The 26332-nt window shown below is 38.4% G+C and overlaps 1 protein-coding gene across 8 annotated transcripts in view; it reads right to left on the bottom strand.

Annotated features, from left to right (window-relative positions):
- The window catches only part of CEP85L (centrosomal protein 85L), a 139708-nt gene that overhangs the window by 66492 nt on the left and 46884 nt on the right, over positions 1–26332 (bottom strand). The gene's annotated exons all lie outside the window — the stretch shown is intronic.

Genomic DNA, 26332 nt, shown 5'->3' with positions numbered 1-26332 from the left:
GTCTTCTGAACCATTCAAGATTTCAATATGCTTTCATTCTCAAAATGAGATCTTTTCAAATTTACTTTGCTGAGAACTGCACTAAGAAGGGGCAAGAGCAGCTCCAGACACACTTATCAGACTGTGGACAGAGTGCAGTGTTTATTTCCCAACTTCAACACGCAAGGTAAGGCTTTCTCCTCTCTCCCTACAACTTAAAATAGTTTTAATGACACAAATGATACAGGCAACCCAATTTAGGAGCTCCCTGATTTGTTCCTCTTCCAACACCCTTCCTCTCCTTCTTTGAGGGAACACAATTCACTGAATGCACTTTGTAAAACAAAAGTGTTGAGACAAGGCAGATTAATAACAGCTTCTGGACAGTACTATGCATCCCTTTCACATTTCACTATTCTAAACCTACATTTCATCAGGTGATTTGATTTAAAAAAAAGATTCTAAAAAAATATTATGTTCCTTTTAGGTTTTGTATTATTTACAAATCCAAACAGGACACAGCATATTTAGCATATTTTATTAATTGTATCCCAAACTGAAATACCAAGAATAGAGAAATCAGTAAGATGATGCTCAGAAAGTGATAGAAGAGCAAAGATGATCAAGGTGAATGAGGACAGCCTGAGACCTCTCACACTCCCAGCAACAGGTGCTTCACATCACAGAACATGGACAACCAGAAATAAGCACCTAATCCTCTCATTAGAGGATCAGCTCCCACCACGTCACATGGCTACACCTTACCCAAGCTCATATGGCTTATTAAGTCTAAAGTAGATAAGAGAATGAAAGAGCTAATTTATTTATTCATTCAGAATCCTTTTTGCTCAGAGCAAGGCAGATACAATCCTAATACTTCTCTTAAACCACACATACACACACACACCCCAACCAAGTGCTCTGAAATTACAGCTAGGATACGCAGCTTGATGGCTGCAGTAGGTTAGTATGATCTGGCAAAAAGCTGGAACACGTTACTAATTGTGTATGCATTCCAATACACCATGCCACAGACAGGAAGACCAGCACTTCTGTGTAACAAAATCAAAATCTGTTATCCCCAGCTTGGATACTCCTCCCTCTTCGGGACAAGACTTTCTCACTCAGTGCACTTGCATCACAAGTGCAACACAAAATATCGCAGCAATAAATGCACACTCCTCATCTCAGAGAAAAATGAATTATATTCCACAAAATAATTAATGCTTCCTTAACTGATACTGGGTTCTTACATACACATCGGACTCCTAAAGCAGCCAAGGCCACTAAGGATGTGAGAATCTTTGCTGAAGCCTTCATAACATCCCCACCATAAATTCTCTCATTTTAAAGAGAAAGCTTATACCACATTATTTCTCACCTCTACCCAGCTGCCTGTTTTCACAGCAGTTACAGGATGTGGACATCTTTGAGACTTCCACAGAATTGTCAGATTTGGTTGAAACAGACCGACAGTTTGAGAGCTACCCATAGGGCACTGAATGCCAAAAAAAATATATACATACAGCACGGTCCTGTTAGAAAGAATGAGATAAATAACACTACCAGCTTTGTTACTTGATGCACAATGTTGCTAACAAATGTGAGACACCACTACAAGCAAGACCAAAGCCCCTCCTTCCTCTCTGCACTTCATCCTTAGAATTCTGTATTACAGAGAAACATGGCTGTTTTCTGCCTTGACACTGCTCAAGAAGTGGGACACAGCAAAGAAGACAGAATGCTATGCAATCCATTTAAAATTGAAGGAATTGTGGTTCTCTGGCCAAACAGCTGTCACAGCAGTGGAGACAGTGATATGCAACACCAAGTTCCTAAAACTGCAATGTGCCCACCACATGCAGCCAGTCTGCCTGCATCAGGTGCAGAGAACATCACAATACAGAAAGACCTCTTTGACAGTGGAGATCTGTGCTTTCTGTGCTTTAGGATATGTTGATTTCTATGAGTAGGAATGTCACATCTGCAAGAGAATGGCAAGAGCTGAAACCCAACCTGTATACTCAAATACAGTTCTGTAACAAGATTACAGTAGTATTCAATATAGAGTTTTTGGTCTAAAACATAGATAATGCAATCTAGATACCAGCTTCAAACTAGAATTAAAACCAATAATTAGAAGTATATGCATTCCTTCACCTATTTTTACTGGTAAAATGAGCTACTCGTATATAGAAAAAAATTATTTTGCTTTTTTCTACTCTAAATTTAAAGTCCCAAATTAGACCTAAATTTGTTTTCCTCAATTCTGATTCTTAACTTACAAGCAGCCTCAAACTTGAAATACAGCATGTACATCCTCCAACAGCAGTTGGATGTATCTGACAATTTGTTTTGAAGTGAAACCTAGCAATTTTGCTTTCAAGTTGCCCTAATTGGTCTTCCCATTAACTCTCACTGAAACATATGAGAAAATTCACACATTTTCTTAGAGCATATTGCTTCAGTCTGCCTTGACTGTAGGCTCAGCTGGAAAGAACTGGTCTGCATTCTAAAACATCTCCTCATAGTACAAAAAACACAAAATTCAGAAATGCTATCAAAATGAAAGATAATTCAAAGCATAGAAAAACTTAGAAGATGTAATTACTCCTGCAGACATAGCAGTAAGTTTACAGACTCACTGGATGGCTGAGATAGGAAGTGACATCTGGATACCATCTGTTCTAACACATGCTCAAGCAGGATACCTAGACAGGGTGCCCAAGAGGCTGTCCTGACAAGTTCTGAAGATGTCCAAGAAGGAGACTCCACAGCCTCTCTGGGCAACATGTGCCAGTGTTGGGTAACTCAAGCAGTAAGAAAAGCTTAAAAAAAAAAAAAAAAAAAAGTTCCTTCTCACCAAATCCTGTCGAAGACAACTTTTTGCTTAAAGATTTTTCCCTCTCATATGATAGAGCTGTAGAATATCCTGAGTTGGAAGGGACCTGCAAGAATCATCAATTCAAGCTCTTGGCTCCACACAGGATGATCCAAAATTCAAACCATATTTTGGGAAGTGTTGTCCAAGAATAAGCAAGAGGAGTTATGAATAAACTACTGCTCTCTTCTCAGCATGCTTCAGCTTTTGCTGCATCAAGCCAGTCTTTATTTGAAGACTGTAAATGCATTTAAACATGATTTGTATACATCAAGAATCAGTCTTTCAAGGCTTAAGATTGTTCTCATCAAGGAAAACATGAAGAGATGGGAGAAAAAAATACAGCAAGATGCTACTGGTTTTCCTTTGATCATCATCAAGATTGAAAATCAAAACTTGCTTCTCAATCATATCAATACCTTTTTGTGCCTACCACAAAGCACCCTAGGCCACCCATCTAATTGGCACTGCATTTTAACCTTTGATACAATAGATCCTAAATCACAGGAATAAGAGTATTTTAGAAATTTCTACAAAATCTCTACCACATAGTAGCAGAAAATGGAATCAAAAGTGAGTAACATTTCATATGGCTTTGCTACTACCCTGTTATACCTCTTAATTATCTTATTTCTGTATGTAGCATTTAAAAGTAATGCAAGAGAATCAATTCTGGTTTTCCAAAAAACCTAAATCACAGAAACTTCATGTAAATGGGAGCAAGCACAGCAGAGACTTTCTTCTAGAAGAGTAGAAAAAAAAACAACCTTCCAACTTAATGGATTCTTCCTATTTATTTACATTTTCTTATACTTTTTTTGTTTTAAAACATCACTAGTTCCATCTACCTTTAGCAGACTCAGAAGAAAATCTCTGAAGCCATTTCTCAGGTCAGATTCATAACACAATCAATCAGCTACTTCAAATTCTAATCAGTTGCCCCAATGGTCAGTCATAAAGCAAGAGAGGCAGAAAAGGTTTACTGTAACCCTGGAAACCTTCCCTGGCTGCTAAATGAAATCAGCACTTCATGAATACCCATCTGCAAGATATACTTCTATATCAAACAGTTTTTTCATTTCTCCCAATATATCACCAAACAATCAGCTAGTAATCAAAACCCAAAATGCTTATTATGCATATGTTGGTGGGATGCACGTGTATCTAATACCACTGGAAACAGAGACCTTCCTTGTGTGAAAGACTTTGAAATTTGATATTTTATCCAGGCTATAATTAGAAAACCCTGACCATGGAGAATAATGCCACTATTAGAAACAGATGACGTTCTCTTCCTTTTTGCTCCACTCCCTACCCCTAAATACTGACGTAAACTACCCCAATCCAGGCAAATAAACTAAAATATTATCATTAATTGAGCAGAAGGCAGATGGTGGAAGCCAAACCACTATTGTACATATTTACTTGCATCTGACTGAGCTTCAGCGTAAAAAAGTTCTTAAGTTTGTTACAGGACATTTGCCAAATTATTCCCTGTGGTGTAACTTAACTGCACGTACTCCAGCAGCAAGCCAGAGCAATTCCAGAGTCCAGCATACAACACTGATGTAGCCACAAATTTTCTGTACAATGAGAGCATGTGGTTGCCTCCTGGAAATCTTTTCTTCAACAGCTGCTTTCAATAATGAAAACATCTAAAATCTCTTGGAAGTTGGTAAAAAAACCACAACACACACAACACACAAACACCATAAGATGAGATGCCATGCAAAGCAAGGTTTATGCTACACCTGTGTTCCCACTACCTACCCACTTAAATACTGGGCTAGCCTGGCTGCTGCACAGACAATCAGCTGAGCCAACTGCAAGATCTCAACCTGGAATCACCCCCTGGAAGCAAGAGGGTGCCTTTCCAGGCAGCAGTAGCCAGTCACAGGAATGGGCTGGTTTGTTTGCTTTTGTTAGCTTTTGTCTGAGTTTTTTTTTCCTCCCTGCACAGAAATCCTCACCATTCTCCTCAAACACCACTCATACTATATTTTCATACAGTAAACTTGAAATAAGAACCAAATGAATGGAGGAAGTCTCTGAAAATAAATCTCTTTCAAAGAATAAATAAACACAAGCATGTGTCACATAAAGCTGTGTCAGAAATGGAAGCTCTGCAGACTAGAGAGAACTGTTCTGGCATTTAACAAGTTCTGAATGAGAGAGCAGGCCTGAAATCCTCATATATAAGCAAATCACGTTTAGGAACGGAAGTGCTGGGCATGAACAACAAGAAAGAAAAAAAAAAAACAGAAAAAAAAACTTGCTTCAGATAAAATATTTAACATATTAATTGCAATAATTAGCATTAAAATAATACTGATTTAAAATACTAGTATGTAAAATATAAAACACTTACTGTCAGAAAGGAGTTGATATACTGGATTGCCTGTGTCACATTTATGCCTGCAGAGCAAAAGCAGGCATGTAGTGTTGGGAAGCAAATTCACTTACTGGTATTTGAAAAAACAGCAAGTTAACCGGCTTCCACCACCAGCAGGTACGGCAGTGGCACAATGGTTCTGTTTCACAGAAATGTACTGCAAACTCAGAGCCAATTTTTCTACACTGAAACAATTAGTTTGATTTTTTTTTTTTTTTTTTTTTTTTGGTAGGATTTTTTGTAATCTGTCATGCATTATAAGTTGCACCTAAGAACTTGGTACTTCAACAACCTTTCTGGCAAACTCATCACCTCTCTGGCATGTAATAGAGAAGGTAAAATAGCAGAAATCCCACTTAGTGCGTGAAGTGGGGTTAACACCCAACTTTCAAATAATTTGAAATCAGAGTGGGGGATACAAGTACATACTTAAGTTTGGTTAATGATGCTTAACATAGTAACTGATTTTCACTGAGCAAACAAAAAAGTTACACCTTGTCATTGAGCAGAATAAAGTTATTTACTCATAGTGAAAGTCTTTATTCACATTTCCCTATTTTTATACACAGGAGAGTCCTGCTATCAGCATATCACAGTAGTTGCCTACCCTCATTCAGATTTCCCTACCTTTCCCCAGGACACATTACTGACAAGGAACCAGCTCTAGAAAAGCTACTCGACTTTCTATTTTAAGAGTGCAATCAGTTTCAGTAATTAGGGTACTGAAATACTTTCTGAAGTCCAGACTTTGACAAACAGGGCAAAACAGATCCTCTTCAACTTTGGTTTATCTGTAAAAAGGCCGTCCCAAACTTAACAAGTCCTCCATATGCACCACATCACATTTCCATCACACCTGAGATGTAGTCTTGGCAAAAATCTCATTAGCAAAGTCATTAAGATTCCATTAAGATTAGCAAAGGACAAGCAATTAAATGGTATACTGGGCCACACAAAGACAACATTCATATGATCTTATTTGAGTAACACTAATCGAGTCTCTACGCTTACAGTGGCTATTTCAAGAGCCAAAATTCCTAATTTCATCACTTGAGTTAGATGACAAGAGAGGCAATGTAGCTTCTCACAGACTTGCATATGTGTAAGCAAACCAGAAACAGCACAAAAACAAAGCATAAGATGGAGATAATGTCATTTTCAAACAAAAAAAAAAGCAAATATATCATCAGTTTAAAAACCACTGAGCAGAGACATGCCTGATAGAAAGTGTTAATTCTCTCTTATGTTCCATTACAGTAAGATTTGAGGTTAAAGTTCCCAATTAAGTTAAAAGACACTTGGTTGAACAATCTGTCATCCAAACTACTCCTTATTCAAAAAACAACGAACCCACTGCTCCTGGCAGTAAGCATTTGAGATAACATATTTGTCTCAAATAACAAAAATGTTTCCACAAATAAAACTTAACAAAAATTTCTAATGCGTTGTTATTAGCAGCAGTTGACTTCAGAGACTGTACCAAGTCAGTGCAACAGAAAGAAATTACAAGGGAAAACAAATACAGACTTAACAACAAAAAAGGCCAACAGATATGAGTCTGAGTCACACAGTAAAGATCCTAGGATCTAATGTAGTAAAACTTAGGTTTTACCAAATATTAAGGTGTATGCAGGTAGGGAGGAAAGAGACCAGAAGAAAACCCTTAAGCCCTCAACACATCCCATATGCACCAAGCACACCCAGGCTACTTAAGTGAGCTGAATAGAAATGATATTTTAAGACTCAATACAAAATAGTTCTGCCTACTAACATTTCTGTCAAGTGACAATTTGCCTAGCAATATCTAGGCTAATAATAATCAGCTATGGAGTCCACAACTCCAGGAGAATGACATTTTCAAAGAAATGTGTATCATCTTAAGTCAGATTTGAGTCAAAAAAATCCCACTCACATGAAGCTCACATATGGAAAACATGTGAATGTAAATGAGAGAAATGCTGTATAGAGGTAGGATGCTGCCACTCTAAAACATGGGCAGGTATCAGACTTGTGCAGCAAGGACAGCTTTAACAAAGTGTCACATTGTTCATAAAGCTGCAGGTGAAGCACGTTAGATTATTCAGCAGAGAGAAATAGTTACAGCAGTCAATTACTGCAAGACTGTTTTCCTTACTGTACCAATTATTCTGTCATTGTTAGACATGTGAAAATATGGATCCATTAGAAGCCCATGAAAAAAACAGTCTAATAATCATACTACATGGGAGGCTTTCTTTGTTTTGCTTTTACTGAAACACAAGGAGCATCTTATTAGAGATGGTGAAGAAAACAGAAGGTAAGCCCGTTTCAGGCATTGCAAATGAGGCATAGATAACTGCCATGGCACCAAGGTTGCAACAGTAATCCAAAATGAAAACCGGGCTTCTGAACCAGGTTTGTCTGCTAAATTCATCTACAAAGGTTAGCCTAACCTACATAAAATATTTTTAAGTTACAAAACTGAACATGTTTGAATAGAAGTGGGTCTTGAAAGAACCATCCTTCTCCTAAGATAGTATAAACTTTATATGTTTTGCCACCTTATTTAAAAGAGTATCATACACCCCCACTCCAATATAACCAAGATTCCTAAAGACACAACATAAACAAGAATGCTCTGAACCCTTTGAACAATCTGCCTTCCCAACAGTACCTGCCCCACACCATGAAAAGACACCTGTGCCTCTTTGACTACCAACTTTTGGCATTCAGCTTTTACGCTGTTTTACTGCAGCACATGCACAGTTCAGAGCTGGGCTACAGGACAGTGCTGGGGGAGTACATGTAACAAACAACTGGCAATGCCAAAACTGTAAAAATAAATAAATAAATGATAACATCTAACATGTAGATGCTCAACATAAAGGAAAAGAAATGGAACAGAAGAGGAAAATCCTACCTCATAGTATCTAATCCTTCTTTTCCAGCAATCCAAAGCTATTTTTAAGCACCAGTTACGTAACTAAGTAGAACGATTTATAGATTAACAGGTTCTATTTTTTCCCTCCCAGATAAGAGGATAAAACAATATTCCAGAACAGCAGTCATGTAATCAAGCAACTTCATTTTGCTGAAATGAAAGAATAAGTGGAAACTTCTGCCACAGGGTGTTTTTTATTTTTTTTTTTACTTAAAGTCCAGATGTTAACTTGCATTTGCCCTCTGTGAAGGCTGCCTAGCCTACGGCTTCCAATTCCATTTTCTTCAACGACAAGCAGTGAAGACACGCTGAAATCAAATATGCCCCTAGGAACATTAATTAAAAGCAATGGTTAAAGGGGAAAAAAAAAATATGCTACAGATAACACAAGATATCTGTCCTTTATTTCTGAATCGTCTAGATATTTGCTACGAATACCATCCACCTCAACAGCTACCAGATAATCCCTCTGCTGGAGTTATTTCAATTCCACGTGGAAAAGTCTGTCCAAAATATGCAGTAACCAAGCCTACCTGAAAAAATCCACCACTTCCATCCAAGAAGAGAAAAACCTTAAACGTTTTCATCCTCTGTAAAAGAGCATCATCAATGGGAACATACCTATCCCTCCACTTTCCTATACCAACAGAGGCAGAAGTTGTACTTTCTCAATTCTAAAGGAAGCTTACATATGCTACTGCAACTCTAACTTATTCCAGGTCCCACCTCCAACACCAGCACACTCACATGAGCTTCTGATCCCTTACAACACCAGAACTACCTCACCTCAGACATGAAGAGAAAGTAAAGTGTACGTGTGATGAAAAGGGACTCAAGGGACTGGAGTTGACTCTGAGTGTTCCCCCAGGCACTTTAATTCCATGCAGATAAAAGTGTTGTTCTTGACCAAAGAGCTTATTGATCCTTTACATTCTATATGTAAGCATAGCCATCAACGATCTATAGCTTACTGCCAACTAACTTCAAAATGTTAATTCTTACTTTCAATTCCTGAGGAGACTGGACTTCTTAGCTACATTTGAGATTATTCATTACTGTAGATTTAACTCCTGTCCTTATGAAGATGGTCTTTAGCCTAAAAATACTACATTTAAGTTGACCCGTGCCCCATTTGCTCACCACTAAGAAATGAACCCTTTGTCTCAATTGAAGCCACCAAGAACAGCTCCTTCCAACAGCAGCAGCTGTTGGAGCAGCAGCTTTCAGCTTTATGCAAGCATGCAGGAGACAGACCTTCATCTGAGGCCTCTCTCTCAACCTTGTATACACTGCCATTTCCTTCCTTCTGCAGCAGTGAGGCTGCAGGCCCTGCAAGGCAGGAAGACAAGGCCCTGCACACAGCTTGCAGCCTCCGCAGCACTTTGTGACTAGGTGCCTCAGCACACCATCTCCCTCCCTGCCTGCCACAGGCAGGGATCAGGCCAGGCAGCTGAATGCAGACAACCTGCCACTGCTACGTGCCACTCAGAAGTGGTGAACACACCACACGCCATTTACTTCAGAGAGTTTGGGTATGCTTGCATTTCCGAGGGACAGAAGTCATCCCTGTTAATCCCAAGATTCCACTGCTGCCTCAAGAACAATGGAACTTGCTGGGAAAAAATCTCTCCCCTTCAGATGCTGGTCCCCACATAGTAACAGAATAATGTGTTACTATAACTCGTCTTCATCTAGAACTGGGCTACTGAGAACCTTGCACTCTTTCACAATAAATCAGACCGTGTCATCAGTAGGTCACCATCTGAAACCCAGTTCAGATCACACAAGAGTAACATTAAGTTACACTTGAACATTACTCTATAATCTAAAGGCACTTTTGGTGCTTTAAGAGGTAAGTACTATTGTCTCCATTTCCCATAGGAAGCAGAGTATTAAAATAGCTTACCTGATGTCACTCAGTAAACCTGACATGTTGTAGGTAACAATGGGTAAAAACAAGCAGCACTGGTAGCCAGAAATTCCCAGCATTATCTTACAGCAAACAAAAATTTAGTATTACCAGAAGTTGACTCCCCCACTACTAACAGAATGTTTTCTGAAGAAGACAGTGGCAAGCCAAAGTTATTAAAAAAGGTCACAAAAATCCACCCCTTAAAGCTGACTACAACATAATAAACAGATGTGGAAAAGCCTGTTTTCTTGTACCTTTTTTCTGGCTTTCACCATTTTAACTCTTACTTCAAATACTTTTGTATTTCTGACACACCTGTGTCTGGCACTGTGACTGACAACAACTGAATACTGTTCTATTTCTAATGCCTCATTTCTCCTCAATGTAAAGCAAAAAATAAGGATTCACATTTCTGTGATGCCCACTAACAATCTTCCTCCAAACCCTCCATCTTCTCCACACACACTCTGAGGACTTGGTTTTGATTTCCTTAGAGGACAGTTGATATTTTGAGCCAATGTGAATAATACACAGATAAAATTAGCTATGTTAATTCAGAGACTATATTTAGAACTAATTCTTGCACTCTTAGGAGAATTTATGCACTGTAAAAAACAAGCCTCAGTCCAGAGAGGGACTATACTTACTTTTATGTCCACCAAAGAAGCTACAAAATACACAGTTTCTGAGAAGAAAACCACTGCCATCTGAATACCATTTCCCAGAATCTTTCCATGATACAGGAATATATATGCATATCTTAATGGTTATCGGCATTTTCACCTGCTAGTAGACTGCACACAATGCAAAGATGGCTTTATAATCGGGTTTACATACTGTCCCTCTGAACCTCTAAGTCACTTTTTTGGAAATATTCTGAAAATTGTAAGCCATTCGTGTCCTTCCAAAAGATCATCTGAAAGATCTGATTTCAACTATGAAGCATGCCTCAACAAACAGATACCAAATTAGGAAAGAATTGTATAATGTCCAGTACAGTCTTTTATCTTGGCTTTTCCTGGACAAAATATTAAGTTCTGCAATCCTAAAACACACACACACACACACACACACACAAATTAACAGCAGTTTATTCCTTCCCCATTCTTTCACTGGCAATTCACTTAAAAAACAAAACACGATTTTAATTGCTTTCTCCCACTGCCTATGCCAAAAAGAAGATCAGTGTCCTGACACATTCTAGAAAATTTCTTGCATTAGCACACTAATTAAATAAAAGCAACAAACACAACTTAATCACAAGGGCAAGAAAATATATGCCACAAATTACAACAGAAGCCTTTAAAAAATGTTTTTTTTTTTTTTATCCTGAGAGAAACTCCTGACACCTTACATACATGTCAGGCACCATTCAGTCCACCAAATCCATATTCCCTGGTACAAAACTTAGCACACACTGCAAATGACAAACAGTCTCACATTACAACATCTGATCCCCTGCATAGAACAGAACTGTAACCATTTCTACAGTCAGTCAAGATGAAAAAAATGCTAAATGCTAAACAGAGAAAAGACAATTCTCTCTTATCCTCAGAAAAGTTCTGGGGTTTGTTCCATCATTCTAAAAAGAAATTAAAAAAAAAAATCAGATTGGTACTTCAATGTCTACTAGGACGGAGTATCTACCACCTGAATGGGATGCTGGTTCAACATCAACATCCCTCCCTAAAGTACATCACCAGCATTACTAAAGATAGTCTTCAATTTAAACACAAGAACTGCAGAATTGCTGTTAGTGCTGCTATAAAACTTATGAGTACTAAGTTCTTTGAATTCTTTAATACTTTGAAATGCTGTATTAAAACATGAGGGGTTCACTGTTTACAAACTAACAAGCTTGAACAGCAATCAAAACTAAGCTTTTCTTTATAAGATTTGATGGTAACTTCTCTCTGCAGACCACGAAAATTAGAAGAGTGTTTGCCCATCCATTTTGTTTTCCAGCGTGCACAGCTGTGAGTACAGAGACAGAGGTGGAGACTAGAGAATGTTTCAATTGCTGCCTTTGATAATGGAAAGAATTTAGTGTTTATAAGTTTATTTCCAGTTGTTGGCTCATACATTGGGGTATTTATAGTACTCATCACTGTGGTATCCAAGCACATTAGCAGAGTGCTTTGACCCGTGCAAAACAATGCAAGACTGTTTCTCTTCCGCTCTCCAACCTACTAGAAAACACCTTAGTTTTGGTATTAGGATCATAACATGGTCAAAAATGAAAACCAGAACTCTTAAAAAGAGAGACTCAATTTCAGATTTGCTTTTTTAAATATAATAAATAAACATAGGGAGTAAGGTACATCATAAAAACTAGTGTGGGATAAAACAGCTTACCAGGATCTGTTTTCTATTTCAGAGAGCTTCATAACCACTACCTCACAGATTCTGAATTATCTACTTATAACAACTATTCAAAAATATATATGTAATTCTGTCTAATAATGTTAGTTATTAAAGTCTTCTTTCACTCCAGAGAAACACAAGAGAGCCATTTTGCGCAATGCAGTGTATGTATGTTTTCCAGTGTTACTTAATAGTACCAGTAAATCCCTAACATAGCAAATTGTAATGGCATTTAGCCCACATCCAAGCTACCACGATGAAATCTGAAACTCCGCAAAGGGTAGCAATTTTAGAAGCCACATACAGATCTTCCCATCATCACTCAAGTGGTGGAAGGCTATTAATGCATGTTAGCTTTAAAGAGGTCGACACAAATGATTTTAGAGAAATCAAAACTAGCATGCTTCACATTCCACAAAATACTTGTAAAATAAATAAATAAATCAACCACAGTTCAATTCCCTTTCAAGTCTTGGGTGAGCAATTGTAGACAGATTAGGCTCAATTATAATACTACAATATTGGAGCACTGGAAACAGCATATCTGTATTGATAATAAAATTGTAAATGTTGAGTGTAAGAATGGCTTCTTAACAAAAAGCTGAAAATAATTTTTATACTATGTTTCTGTACTGCAGTTTAATTTAAAGATTTTAATTTATATTCTCATGTATTGCAGACTAAAGAGATTCGTGATGTTATGAAAAAAAAGTACAATATCTTTGTTATACACATACAGGCACACAAACTCTCCTTGCTTATATTCATAAAAGTATCTATACAAGTACATACAGAAAAGAAATGAAGTAACTTAACCAGCCTAAAATGCAGCCAGTTTCAGAGGAAAAAAAAAATCCATAATTCTCTAAATCTCTCAGTTCTCTAAACCTGAAGCACTAAACCATATTTGTCAGACTCTATATCAAGTCCTACAGTTACAACACAGGAACAAGAATAATAACCAGTCATTTAAGAAAATGGCTAAATAACATTTTTCAACTTTTACAGTAAATGAAAGGTACACTATTCCCATGGGCGTATGAAATTCTCAGAAGACTCCATAAACAAGAACCCTTGTCAGAATGTCACATTTTATTATTTCTACTAGACAATGCTACCTGCCAGAATTAAGTATATGTTCATTTATATCCCTAGGATCCCTTCCTATTCTGAATTTCCATTTCAATCAAAAATTTTAGAAGTACACATTTAAGAGCTTCTGGGTTTTTTGCATTCTTCAGCTCTCTCCAAGATAACCCATCCTGATTTCCACTGCAAAATTGGACATCCAGCCCTTCTACTCTGTGCTGGTGGGGCCCCACCTGAAGGTACTGCATCCACACGTGGAGTCCTCAGTACAGGAGAGATACAGATCTATTGGAGTGCATCCCGAGAAGGGCCACAAAATGATCTGGGGAGTGGAACACCTCTGCTATGAGGACAGGCTGAGAGAGCTGGGGCTGTTTGGCCGGGAGAAGAGAAGACTGTGAAGTGATCTGATAGTAGCCTTTCAGTATCTAAAGGGGAGGTACAGAAAGAAGGGGACAAACTCTTTAGGCAGGTCTCTGATGACTCAAAGGAAAATGGTTTCAAGCTTAAAAAGGGTAGATTTAGGTTGGATATAAGGAAAAAATCTTACAGTAAGGGTTGTGAGGCACTAGAAAAGGTTGCCCAGAAATGTGGTTGATGCCCCATCCCTGGAGATTTTCAAGTCAAGGGTGGATGAGGCCCGGGGCAACCTGATCTAGCTGTGCATGTCCCTGTTTTTTTGCAGGGGTGTTGGACTAGATGACCTTTAAAGGTTCCTTCCAATTCTAAGGATTCTACAATTCTATGAAAAGCAACATGAGAAGTTACGGCAAAGACCATAAAGCCAGAAGTCTGTCCAGAACCAGTCTTCACATTTTTTCTTTAATAAATGACCACTGAACAAATGGCAAATTAGAAACTGGAGCAGTTCTGTCACCTGTGAACTCCATATAAAGCTTGCCCAGCTAAGCCCCCTGTACAGTCCTTTACTGTACACCTCTCAGCATCAAAGAGTAAGGTAGTTTGACTCTAAAGTGAAGATGAGAGATGTTTCAAGGAAAGGCCTGAATGATGGAAAGCATACTTATATCGCAGACTGCTTCAACTCAGAAGTTTCTCCCTCCTCTCCCACACTACTGGGAACAAAAACATGGGCCAGCCACAGAAGGAACTACCAGGACTATTGGTGCTGGTGGCACTGGTGAGAGTTGAACAGTGAGGAAAAAAAGTAACATAAGATAATGCTAAGGCATATGTCACAAGGTCAGCACATTTCCAGTTCTACCAAAGTCATGAATCACTTAACTAAGTATTTCCTGAACAGCAGATACAACACAAATAATACTAGCAGATATAATGCAAGTTATACTAGCAATCTCCAAAAAAGTTGCTTTTGTTTTATTCACAAGGGATATTTCCAAGTTGTTGTTTTTTTTTTCTCTCCTTGTCTACATAAGGGAAAAGAGTTATTCTTCCACAAACAGCACCACCCAGCAGAACACATTTCTTTTGTGGTGTGCAAACTCACAGGAAAGTCACCATTTCTAAGACTACGTGTCCATCAAACCTACAAAAGACACCCACCATCTTCAGTTACAATCCAGAAGACCCTTCTTACAGAAGACATCACATTCACCTACCTATACATGACAGTAACCACACACTTTTAGGACCAATCTTTGTTCTCTGAAGTTAGTAATTTTACTTATTTTTGTAGCTTTTCTCCCAAATGGAAAAAAAAAACTACACTGAATACCAACAGGGTTTTCCTATACGTGAAAGCCAAGAGTTACACTGCATTTGAACACCCTAATTCAAGCTTGCTATCTATTCTAGTTATTTTTACATAATGAAACTTAAATGGTCCGCCAAACCATTCAGTGCAGTAATAAATGGATGGTGACATTTGAAATTCTCTCTTTGAACCATCCTACTAAAACACACAAGTTAAAGCCAAAGATCTCAGCTGCAGCTCCTTTTACCAAATAACTGTACCAGAAATTTGCCAGTTCTTATTTCCACCAAAACAACAAAAAATCTCCAAGTCCTTAATACTGTCTAAAAAAAAAAGTTTCAATTTGCTCTTTTCAAATGTTTCAAATATTCTTTTAGCCCTCTGAACATATCTAACACTTAAAGATGACACCACCTAATGATTATGGGCCCCATCGAATCCATCTCCCTCCTCTTCTACACACTTCAAATATATTTTTAATTCACTTCTTGAGCTAACTAAAATTAGAATCTTGCCACCATTTTCAACTGCAAAGAATGAATAAACAAAGACAGTCCACAGTGAGAAAGAAGGGAATGCTTCTAGCTCCACCAATTCTCAAAGGAAAAGCTTAATCTGAAAGCATCCCTGATCCATTTAAGAATTTCCTTTGCAGCATTTGTATATAAGTTAGAACAGTAAGCATTATCCTACCCAGAATCTCTAAGCATTCCTACAGTAGAAGTTAAAAACGGGAAAACTGAAAACCTCTTGTTACTTCATACAAAAAAAGTCACTGTTTATATTAGGCTAGAAAAAGTCTTCTATTTAAGAATACAAAATATTTTTAGCTATTGACAGTGATAGGCTAAGCTCTGATGGAAAAGGACGTGCCACTAAGAGTTTATTACAGCTCCTACAACTTAAGAAATACACACAAGATGTTCAAGTGCAGTTCACAAATTCACATCAGGAATAAAATCATCCTGTATACTTAAGAGTAGCAGCCCAAACACAAGGAGTTCTTCAAATCAAGACATAATTATATATAGACATGTACACACAAAGTAAAGATACAACATCACGTATATTTATGCATTGTTACATTACTATATATAATAATATTGTGTTGTATATTCATATCTTATTTTTTCTTTATTTTTAAACTCTGTTTTATAACTTACAGAGGTAATCATTAAGCCAGCCCACAGTTCTAGCCAGTAAAAGAATACATAAAACCAGAAGAAAAAATAAGGCAGATAGTAGTAAACAACTGCTATAAACAATAATAATAATAATACAGCAAGTCATCACGAGGGAAAAGAAAAATATGGTAAGGTAAGGACCACAAACAGGGAGATACATTTATGGATAATCATTTCTTACAAATTTTTGTAAATATAAACACCTGGTAGGTATATTTCACTTTTACTGTACTTTTTCTTCCTTCTGCGTCTGAAGGAACAGCAACAGGGAGAAGTACAAAGAGAAGAGGGTGCAAATCCTGAACTGCAGAGCGAACAAGAAGAAACTGACCTTAAAATTAGAACTTTTTCTTCCACTTTTTTTTTTTTTTTTTAATGTGTACAAGCCTATGGGGCCAGATGGCGTGCATCCCAGGGTTCTGAAGGAGCTGGCTGAGGTGGCTGCTGAGCCGCTCTCCATCATATTTGAGAAGTCGTGGCTGTCAGGTGTGGTCCCGGATGACTGGAGGAAGGGTCACGTCACTCCCATTTACAAGAAAGGGAGCAAGGAGGACCCCGGGAACTACAGGCCGGTGAGTCTCACCTCTGTGCCTGGGAAGATCATGGAGCAGATCATCCTGGGTGACATGCTTGATCACATGAGGAAAGGGCGTGTGATCCGTGACAGCCAGCACGGCTTCACCTGAGGAAGGTCATGCTTGACCAATCTGGTGGCCTTCTATGATGGAGTGACGGCATTGGTAGACAAGGGAAAGGCGACCGATGTCATTTACCTGGACTTGATCAAGGCCTTTGACATGGTCCCCCACCACATCCTTATCTCCAAACTGGAGGGATGTGGATTTGATGGGTGGACCACTCGATGGATAAGAAACTGGTTGAAAGGCCGCAGACAGAGGGTGGTCATCAATGGCTCTATGTCCAGGTGGAGGCTGGTAACGAGCAGCGTCCCCCAGGGGTCTGTCTTGGGACCGGTGCTCTTTAACATCTTTATCAATGACATCGATGATGGAATTGAGTGCACCCTCAGCAAGTTTACTGACCACACCAAGCTGAGTGGTGCGGTCGACACAGTTGAAAGATGGGATGCCATTCAGAGGGACCTCGAGAGGCTAGAAAGGTGGGCCCGGGTGAACCTGATGAGGTTCAACACTGCAAAGTGCAGAGTTTTGCACTTGGGCCGGAGGAATCCCAAGCATCCCTACAGACTGGAAGGAGCGGTCCTTGAGAGCAGCCCTGTGGAGAAGGACCTGGGGGTCTTGATAGACGAAAAACTTAACATGAGCCAGCAGTGTGCCCTTGCAGCTCGGAAGGCAAATGGGATCCTGGGCTCCATCAGAAGAGGGGTGGCCAGCAGGGACAGAGAGGTGATTGTTCCCCCTCTACTCTGCTCTTGTGAGGCCCCATCTGGAGTACTGTGTCCAAGTGTGGAGCCCCCAGTACAAGAAAGACAGGGAGCTGTTGGAGAGGGTCCAGAGGAGGGCAACAAAGGTGATCAGGGGACTGGAGCACCTGCCCTATGAGGACAGGCTGAAGGAGCTGGGCTTGTTCAGCCTGGAGAAAAGAAGGCTGCGGGGTGACCTCATTGCAGCCTTTCAATACCTAAAGGGAGCCTACAAACAGGAAGGGAATCAACTCTTTGAAAGGGTGAGTGACAGCAGGACAAGGGGAAATGGTTTTAAGCTGAGGGAAGGGAGATTTAGGTTGGACGTCAGGGGGAAGTTCTTTACAGAGAGAGTGGTGAGGTACTGGAACAGGCTGCCCAGACAGACTGTGGATGCCCCATCCCTGGAGGTGTTCAAGGCCAGATTGGATGGGGCCCTGGGCAGCCTGGTCTAGCATTAGGTGGGAAGGTTGGTGGCCCTGCGTGTGGCAGGGGGGTTGGAGATTCATGATCCTTGAGGTCCCTTCCAACCCTGGCAATTCTGTGATTCTGTGAAAACACTGTTATGTATCTGTACCACTGACAAAACAGAAAAAGCTGCATGAAAAACTATTTGCTGGGAATATGTTTTCACATTACAAGTAATAGATTTCAATGGTTTTCTCGCCAATAATCTTGCTCCCTCTAAAAATACACAATTTTACCTATGCATCTAGATTGTTTGTATTTAAAATCTCAAAACTTAGTAAGATCAGAAAGAAAAGCAGTTTTTATACACAGAAGATACTCTCCAGATGTACACAATATTTTTGGCCAGGGTTGCTTTGAAGTGTTTCTCTGCAGAGAATGCTAGAAAATGCATTTAAAAGATGCTCAGCACTAAGTTGTACTTGTTTTCATAAGCAGAACAAAGCCTGAACTTTTCAACAAATTTCTAAGGAAAGCTACTGTACAAGAACATAAAATTGCAGTGGAAAGTCATTTTTTAATGGAAGATTATTTCAAAATAGTCCAGAGGAATAGGAATAAGCTCACCTCTGCAAAGTCCCCACATGGTCAGCTGGTGAAAGATTTATTATAAGCTGAGGGGTATAGGGGGAGATGGCTTACTTGGGGATCTCCCAGGAAAGAGAAAGTTCATACATTTTGTTTCAAAAAAGAAATAGCAACTAAAAACAACAATGCAAACTAAGCCAAACCAAGATACAAGCATCCTCTCACTACAGCCAATATTCCTCCACCCACAGGAGGATTTTTAAGGGAATTTCCTACAGAAAAAAAAGCATGCCAAAGATCTATATCCAGACAAGAGATCAAACTTAAAGCTAAATTAAAAAAAAAAAAAAAAAGAAGTTTGAATAGCAGCATGTAAGACTTACTACACAAATAAAAATGTACCTTTAAACTTGCTTGAAGTTGAACTTTTTTTTTTTTCAGTAACACAGAAAAAGCCAACTCACCAAGACAAGGCAAAAAAAAAAAAAAAAAAAAAGAAAGGTAATTTCTGCATTGAGACATATCCTGCAGCTTTCTTAGCAACTGGCTTAAAATTCTAACATTTCAGACATCATATCTGTATCTGCAGCATCATCCATTAGCTCTCTTATCATGAAGTTACAGAAAAAGTAAAGAGAAGAGCTCCTTTCAAGTGGAACAGAGAGAAATGAACAAGGGCTCCAAATCTCACCCTGAAATGAAAAGGCTATTTATTACTGCACCTCAATGACCATTCCATAGCCAAGAGGAAAACACAGAGTCTCCAGTTTTTGTTGTTGTTTCTTTTCCTTTTCTTCTTCTTTTTTTTTTTTTTCCTGGCAGTACTAACACTACCAATATTGTCTCTATCTTAACAACAGAGCCACAGAAACACAGTCCTAAGCAACAAGTTCATTTCAGCTCAGTACTGAATTTGGTGCAGCTTTGAACTCAGAAAACAAGCGCCGAACCTCAGACCAGGTCACTTAGTGCTGCCTGGCACACCCTAACGAATTCAGTTAATATAGTAGAAAAGATCACCTCTGCATTATATATAACTTATTTCTTATTTTATAAGACTATTCTTAAGACTATGTACAAACTTCTTATAGATTTCTTTATATTTATCTATAGCTCTAGTGCACAGCTATAAAGCTAGAATTCAGATGTAGGAACGTCTACTTGGGAAATGTTCTCACCTCCATTCTCCTGATGTATTTCATACAGATTATTCTTAATTCAAAACCTGCTTGGATTTAAGAACCTTCCTTTTGCACCTCATCTCTAAATACTCACTACTGGATAAAACAAAGAACAGTAAAACCAAAAAGGTACCCAACAAAGGGTACTCACTCAAGCTTCCACATAAAAACTAACTGAAAGCCTGTGCACTCTCACTATGAACTGACATTAATGATCAAATCCTTCCACACCTAGTTGTTGTGATTCTTTTTCAAATACTTTTGTTTAATATCAGTTCATGATATGCTACTTTTATATTTGTATTTCTAGATGGGAATAATAATAAAAATAAAAACCTTGGTTAAATCAGCTATTAAAGACAATTAAGTGTACCTAAGGCAAGACAAATCTTAAAGTTCTCTAAAACTTTAGTAGGACTACATGGCAACACTGCAGGTCACAGATTTCAGGTACCACAGACACATACTGAAAGCAACCTCCATAAGCACCATGAGAATGCAGCATAACAGTATGAGAATATGAACATCAACTCCAGGATCTTAAAAATCATCTAGAGACAACAAGAGCAAAAAGAGGGCTAGTACGGAAGCAAAAAAAATTCTGCAATTAACTGAAAGACAACTAATAGCTGTTGATAGCTCCATATAATATAAAAATATGGATGAACTCTGTCATAATCTCGATTCGAAGATTTTATAGATTCACATCAGTCAAGTATACATCTAAAAATTTTCTGGAATGAAGGGTTGTCTCCTTTCAGTGGAGAAGAAGAGACCTCTGTGTAGCTGAGTACACTTCCACAATGCAGGCTTCCTCAACCACAGTGGATACACAAAGACTTCCTCCCCAGCCCTTTAGTAGGAAAGGAGAAAAATTTTTTTTTAAATTTTTTTTCTTTTTTTAAATCATGTTTCCAATGGGGGAGTCCACCAATTTTTCTCTCCAAGATTGACTGGATAAAAAGAATTTAAGACAGTTAAACAAACAAACAAACCCACCCCACCAAAGCAACAGCTTTAACTGCTTTAAAAACAAAGCAGCCACAGCTCCACTCTCCCCCTCTCTCTGACTTCCCCTGATTTGAAAGAAGGTAGTGAAGAAGGAAGTGAGATGAAAGGAGTAAATACACTTCATCTAAGAGTGGTCTCTGCACATTGTTGTTTTTCTTGCTGCCGTCTTTATGATGCCAAAATTGATGTAAGAAGTTCATCTGACTTACCATAGAAGCACAAGTGAGGTACTGAAAAAGAATCTCTTTAACAGGGAGCTTTTATACTCTGCTTCAAAGCATTTTATGAAATTCTTTATTGTCAGTACTGAAATCACAGCTAAAATAAAGGGTGATGCTAAATACACTAAACACCACACTTAAAAAAAATATATAGCGAGAAAAAATTTGTATTATTTGCATTAAGATAGAAATTCAGTTTTTATTAAATAAAAACTAAAAGAAAAGTCCTCCAGAAATAGGCAGTAGCATAAATCTGTTGAAAATAACACAAAAAAACAGCAGGGATTTACAAACCTTTCTGCAGAGGATACAACCAGCCTTCTCTGCCATACCCTGACCCAGAACTCCAGGCAGCACCAGAATGTCTTCTTTTGTTCAGCAAAAGTCTCTGAACAACTCACTGCCTACATCCCAAACAACTAGAGGTAATCCACCTACGTTACCTACTGTGGAAAAGATTGAAGTAGGGTGATGTGATTTTTATTCCAGATACAGCTGCAAATGCTGCTTGAATACGTTAAACATTGAATAGTATCTGAATATGTTCTAGTGTTTATGGCTCAAAAGGTTCCTCTCATACTGTTCTCTGAAACTGATCTCTAATGTAATTCCTGCTTGCTTCGGAAGACCCCAAGTTACATGCAGGCCAGAAGCTTTCTCTGATTTGACAATAGCAAGGAAAATGTGAAATCCTCCCTAAGACCTCTTAGCAAAGATGCAAGTTTGGCATGCTCAGGTCCCACAGCACTAACCTAAATACAAAAAGAATTACTGTATGATGCTCCTTGTTTTCCTATCAAATGCCAGATATCCACCACACTCCAAAATACAGATTACAAGACATATTAAAGACAACTTCCCTAGATGTCACATTGCCTGGTATTTTTCTATCCACAACTCCATAAACTAGAGTTTCATATCACATCCTACTTAGAAGCTCTGTTCCTTCTAATGCTTACCTAGTTCTAGCTTTTTAGTAGCAGTAGCTGCACTGTAAATATGAATGCATATTAAATAATTGATGCATTTTCTTCACAGGACAAGTAAAAAATACCCTAGCTAGGGAAAGAGAGAAAGCAGGAAAAAGAATAAAAGGGTATCACAAAGATCCTCTGAGAAGATTAAATGATATAACAGATTTACATCCCAGGTGCTGGGATGTAAATATAGCAAAAGCCACTCCACCAGTGAACCCTAGAGGATCTGCTTACAGAACTGGTCCTGCCCAAAGTCCTTCCATACCATGGAAGAGGATAATGTCCCAGTAGTGTGCACAAAGAACCGGCTGGGAAAGACAGCATGAGTTACACTTTCCTTGGGAAATGGCAACTCATCTGTGGGATTTCTGTTGTGCAAGGACTTCTGGTAGTAATGCAGAAAAGATGGGGAAATCTGATGTGTATCTCAAGAAAACCAAATATTGTGTGAAAATTACCCATAATTTGAGTTGTTCAGATATATGATGCTCTACAGTCATTTGAGCCAATTTCTCAGTCACATAAGGAGACTTAATTGCATAATTTTTTCTATCCACTCCTGGAAATATGTTACTAGACTTCTCAAAGACCCCATGTTTCAATTTTGTTTGAACCCTACAAACAAAACAAACAAACAACAAAACAAAAAAAACCCCAAACCAACAAAAACCCCACCCTACCAGAAAATAAACAGCCAATCTCTGAGTATTCAGTACTTACAATCCACTCAAAAATACATTTTCATTGTAGTAAGGAACAATAGCACCTTTTCTACAAAGAACAGAGTTTAATGCAAGCTTAAGTGAAGCACATATTTTTGATTGTCAGGATAGAAAATACCCAAGTAACACAATAAGGCTGACACACAGAGGGTGGGATGCTTCTTCAGAATGTGAAACTTGGCAAGTGGGGAAGAAGGAAATCAAGGAAGAATGATGCCAACTTCATTATTTTCCTCTCCCCAAATAACTGAATATTTCACCAAACTTATATCCCTATTTGCCAGGATCCAAATGCTAAAAGACTGGCCTCCACTTAGAGAAGTCCAACGACTTCCTCTGAAAATCCATCATCTCCCAAAATCACTGAGCAGAAGACAATGAACAAAGTATACATGCCAGCTCTCAGCATCCTTCTGCTACTGCACCTTCCTGACCGACATTAAAACAGAGAGAGCGAGCTAATATTTGAGATACACACATTCTCAATCCCATTATCTTTAGCAGCATGCTAAACAAAACAAAACAAGAACTCTAAATTATTCATAATTAGATTTTACCTCCTCAAACTCTTTTCAACCCTTTACCAAGTTACATTCATAGCTACATTTGTCAGCTTTTCATCCCCCCTTGCACCCCACAGTAAAAAGAAAAACGAGAAGAAAAAAGAGCACATCATAACATGCTAAGGTCCTACTGAAAGAAGGCTTGATATAGGAAAATTTAAGAACTTTGGAGCTGCCTGTACCATGCCTCCCTGGCATACAAAAGCAGCACTACAATTCAATTGAAGTAATTAGATTTTTTAAAATCAGTTATCAAGGTAACTTATTCAGTAAAAGTGACAGACCAGAGACTCTTCTGGGCCTCATAATATTAAATGATAGAATAGGAACTTGTTTTAAGTATTCCAAAGAAGTCCTGCCTATTAACATGCACTGACAATATATCAAGCACTATGCAGCAGTGCTTTAGGTTATGAACAGACCGTGTTTATTCAGATTTCTAAATGAAAAGAGACAGAGACACAATTAGACATCCATCTTACATCACCACTTCTACCAGCGCATATAAAAAAATAAATTTAACTAGCAGAACATTAACTCCCCAGTGAAGTTGTTATAACCCTGATCTTCTAAATTCAATCCAGGGCTCCACGCTTCACTTCCTTCCACTTTCTTTCTTAACAGAAAGAATGAGATTTTTCAGAACACTAATGGCATTCAGTGTTCAAGACTAAATTACGCAGTCAGGATAGCACAGGATAAGATGAAAACTGTAATAATACACCTTGTTCACTGGTAGAGAAGAGTTTAAAAATAAGAGAACTTTGAAAAATCCAGTGTAAAAATCTTTCTCTCCTGCTACATATATTTGTGGGTTTTTCTCCCCTCCTTCATAAGCTGAACTGTACCCACCTAGCACTTAGTGGCAGGAAACAAATAAAAACATGAACAACAACAACAAAAAAACCCCTACCACATTAACCACTATTTACAGAAAGAGAAAATGCCTTTCTACATTAATCTTTAAATTAAGAGCATACTGAATTAGAAATTTAGATTTATTCTAACAAAACTAACATCCCCACATTTATGGTTTCTAAGATTTCTTCTCTCGGATTCCTTCAACACACATCAGCGTTTCCTCACCTTCAGCAATGAAATTCAACTAGTCAATACATATTCTATTTTTCCTACCTTTGCAAAATATACATCTTTTGTGATTAAATGAGTTTCAGTGCTGGTTATCTTCCTCATGCCTTTGTCGAAACCCATCTCTCCCCCAGACCACAAATGTTCGAACAGAATACAAGAGCCGCCCGGCACTATTTTCTAAACCTTGCACTTTCCAAAAGAATTAATGCTTCTGAAATAAAGTATGACCAAGCACATGAATTTGAAGGAAAGACAGGTTAAAAAAAAAAAAAAGACAACCAACTAAAAACAGATTTAAAATGCATTTGAGCTCCATTCCCTGTACCAGTATATTTAAAAGTCACTACACGTCAGCACAAATTAATTCACCAGAGATTTCCATAATTAAAGATGTGAATATTAAATTCTGAAATTAAAGTTTTTGCTTTTTGGTAGACATAGTAAAAAGGAAATAGCAAGGCCACATTTCACTCTCTAAGCATTGTTAAAAATTCTAATGATCTGCTGACTTGTGAGAAAAAATTCCCCTCTACAAAATCCCCAAGAGATGTCCAAAGCAGCACATTGAGAGCAGATGGCCAGCATCAAGCCTGCAATTACCAGTCTGGCCTGGCAGTCCCAAGATCACAATATTCTTTTCTTTTTGTGGGTGTGGGGAGGGAGCAGCTGGAGATGTGGACAGCTAGGTATCATAGGCAACTGCACTTTCCTCTAAAAATGTACATACATTCAACACCCAATCCTGTCATACATTCCTTTCACTATCTTTCACTTCACATTTCCTTTTTTTCTCCTTTAACGTTTTCCTTTCTGCTAAAAGTTTCTCAAACAAGGTGGCAGGAAACATAATATTAAAGATACAGAAAAATTGACCATTACATGTAAGTACCACCAGACGCACAAACTTCATAAGCCAGTTGTTGCCATTTCTCCCTCTTCATTTTCTATCTAAGAAACTCCTAATGCAGCTTGCAATAATACTCTACACAAAGCACACAAATGGTCAGAGTCATTAGATAGCAACAACTGACTTTCAAACTTGGGGCTGCATCAGTGTCATCTCCCTCCCCACCCCCATCAAAGAACAGCTATTTTGGTTTCCTCAGCCAGGAGAACCATCTGACGAAGAGGTGCTGTTTCATTTCCTCTTCTTACTCCCTCCCCTCAAATGGTAAAGCCCTCAAGAGAAGAGACGGAAAAAAAAAAACAAGCAGGCAAGAATGGTTTCTATTCAGATATAGCATTTTAAAATACTGTTCTACAACACATGGGCAAGTCAGCTTGTAAATACATATACAGTAAGCATGAGAGCTTTAGTCTCCCTACAATTCCAATAAAAAAAGAAAAAAAACAGTAAGACTTCCATATTAATAACCATTTAATATTTCAATTTCATACCAAAGAACTTGCATAGTTCTTTCCTTTTCCTTACTTTTCTTTCCAAGTACATGGAAAGAAAGTTGTAAGGAGTCTCCGACAGTTCCTTTCTAACTGACAGATGAAACAGGAAGAAGGGCAGCAGACAATTCCCTCATCTACTAAAACTAACAAGTGTTCCAACAGCTAGACCTCTCCTCAGGAACACTCAGCCCTCGTGTATATTATCCTGTATCTCATATAGTATAGCATCCCTTTCTTCACTTCTACTGATTTTCCCTGTGCTACCTCATGTCAGCTGTCCACTCCTCCACACAGAACAGCACTGGAGAAAGTTATACTACAGGTCTATTTTCCATTTCTCTTACTCTTGAAAATCTTACTGGGACATTAGGCTTTGCAAGAAGGCAAT

The sequence above is a fragment of the Phasianus colchicus genome, chromosome 2 (genome assembly GCF_987193195.1).
Source record: "Phasianus colchicus chromosome 2, bPhaCol1.hap1.1, whole genome shotgun sequence".
Classification (NCBI taxonomy): domain Eukaryota; kingdom Metazoa; phylum Chordata; class Aves; order Galliformes; family Phasianidae; genus Phasianus; species Phasianus colchicus.
Note: the sequence above shows the minus strand (reverse complement) of the source record. Positions and strands in the feature narration are given on the sequence as shown.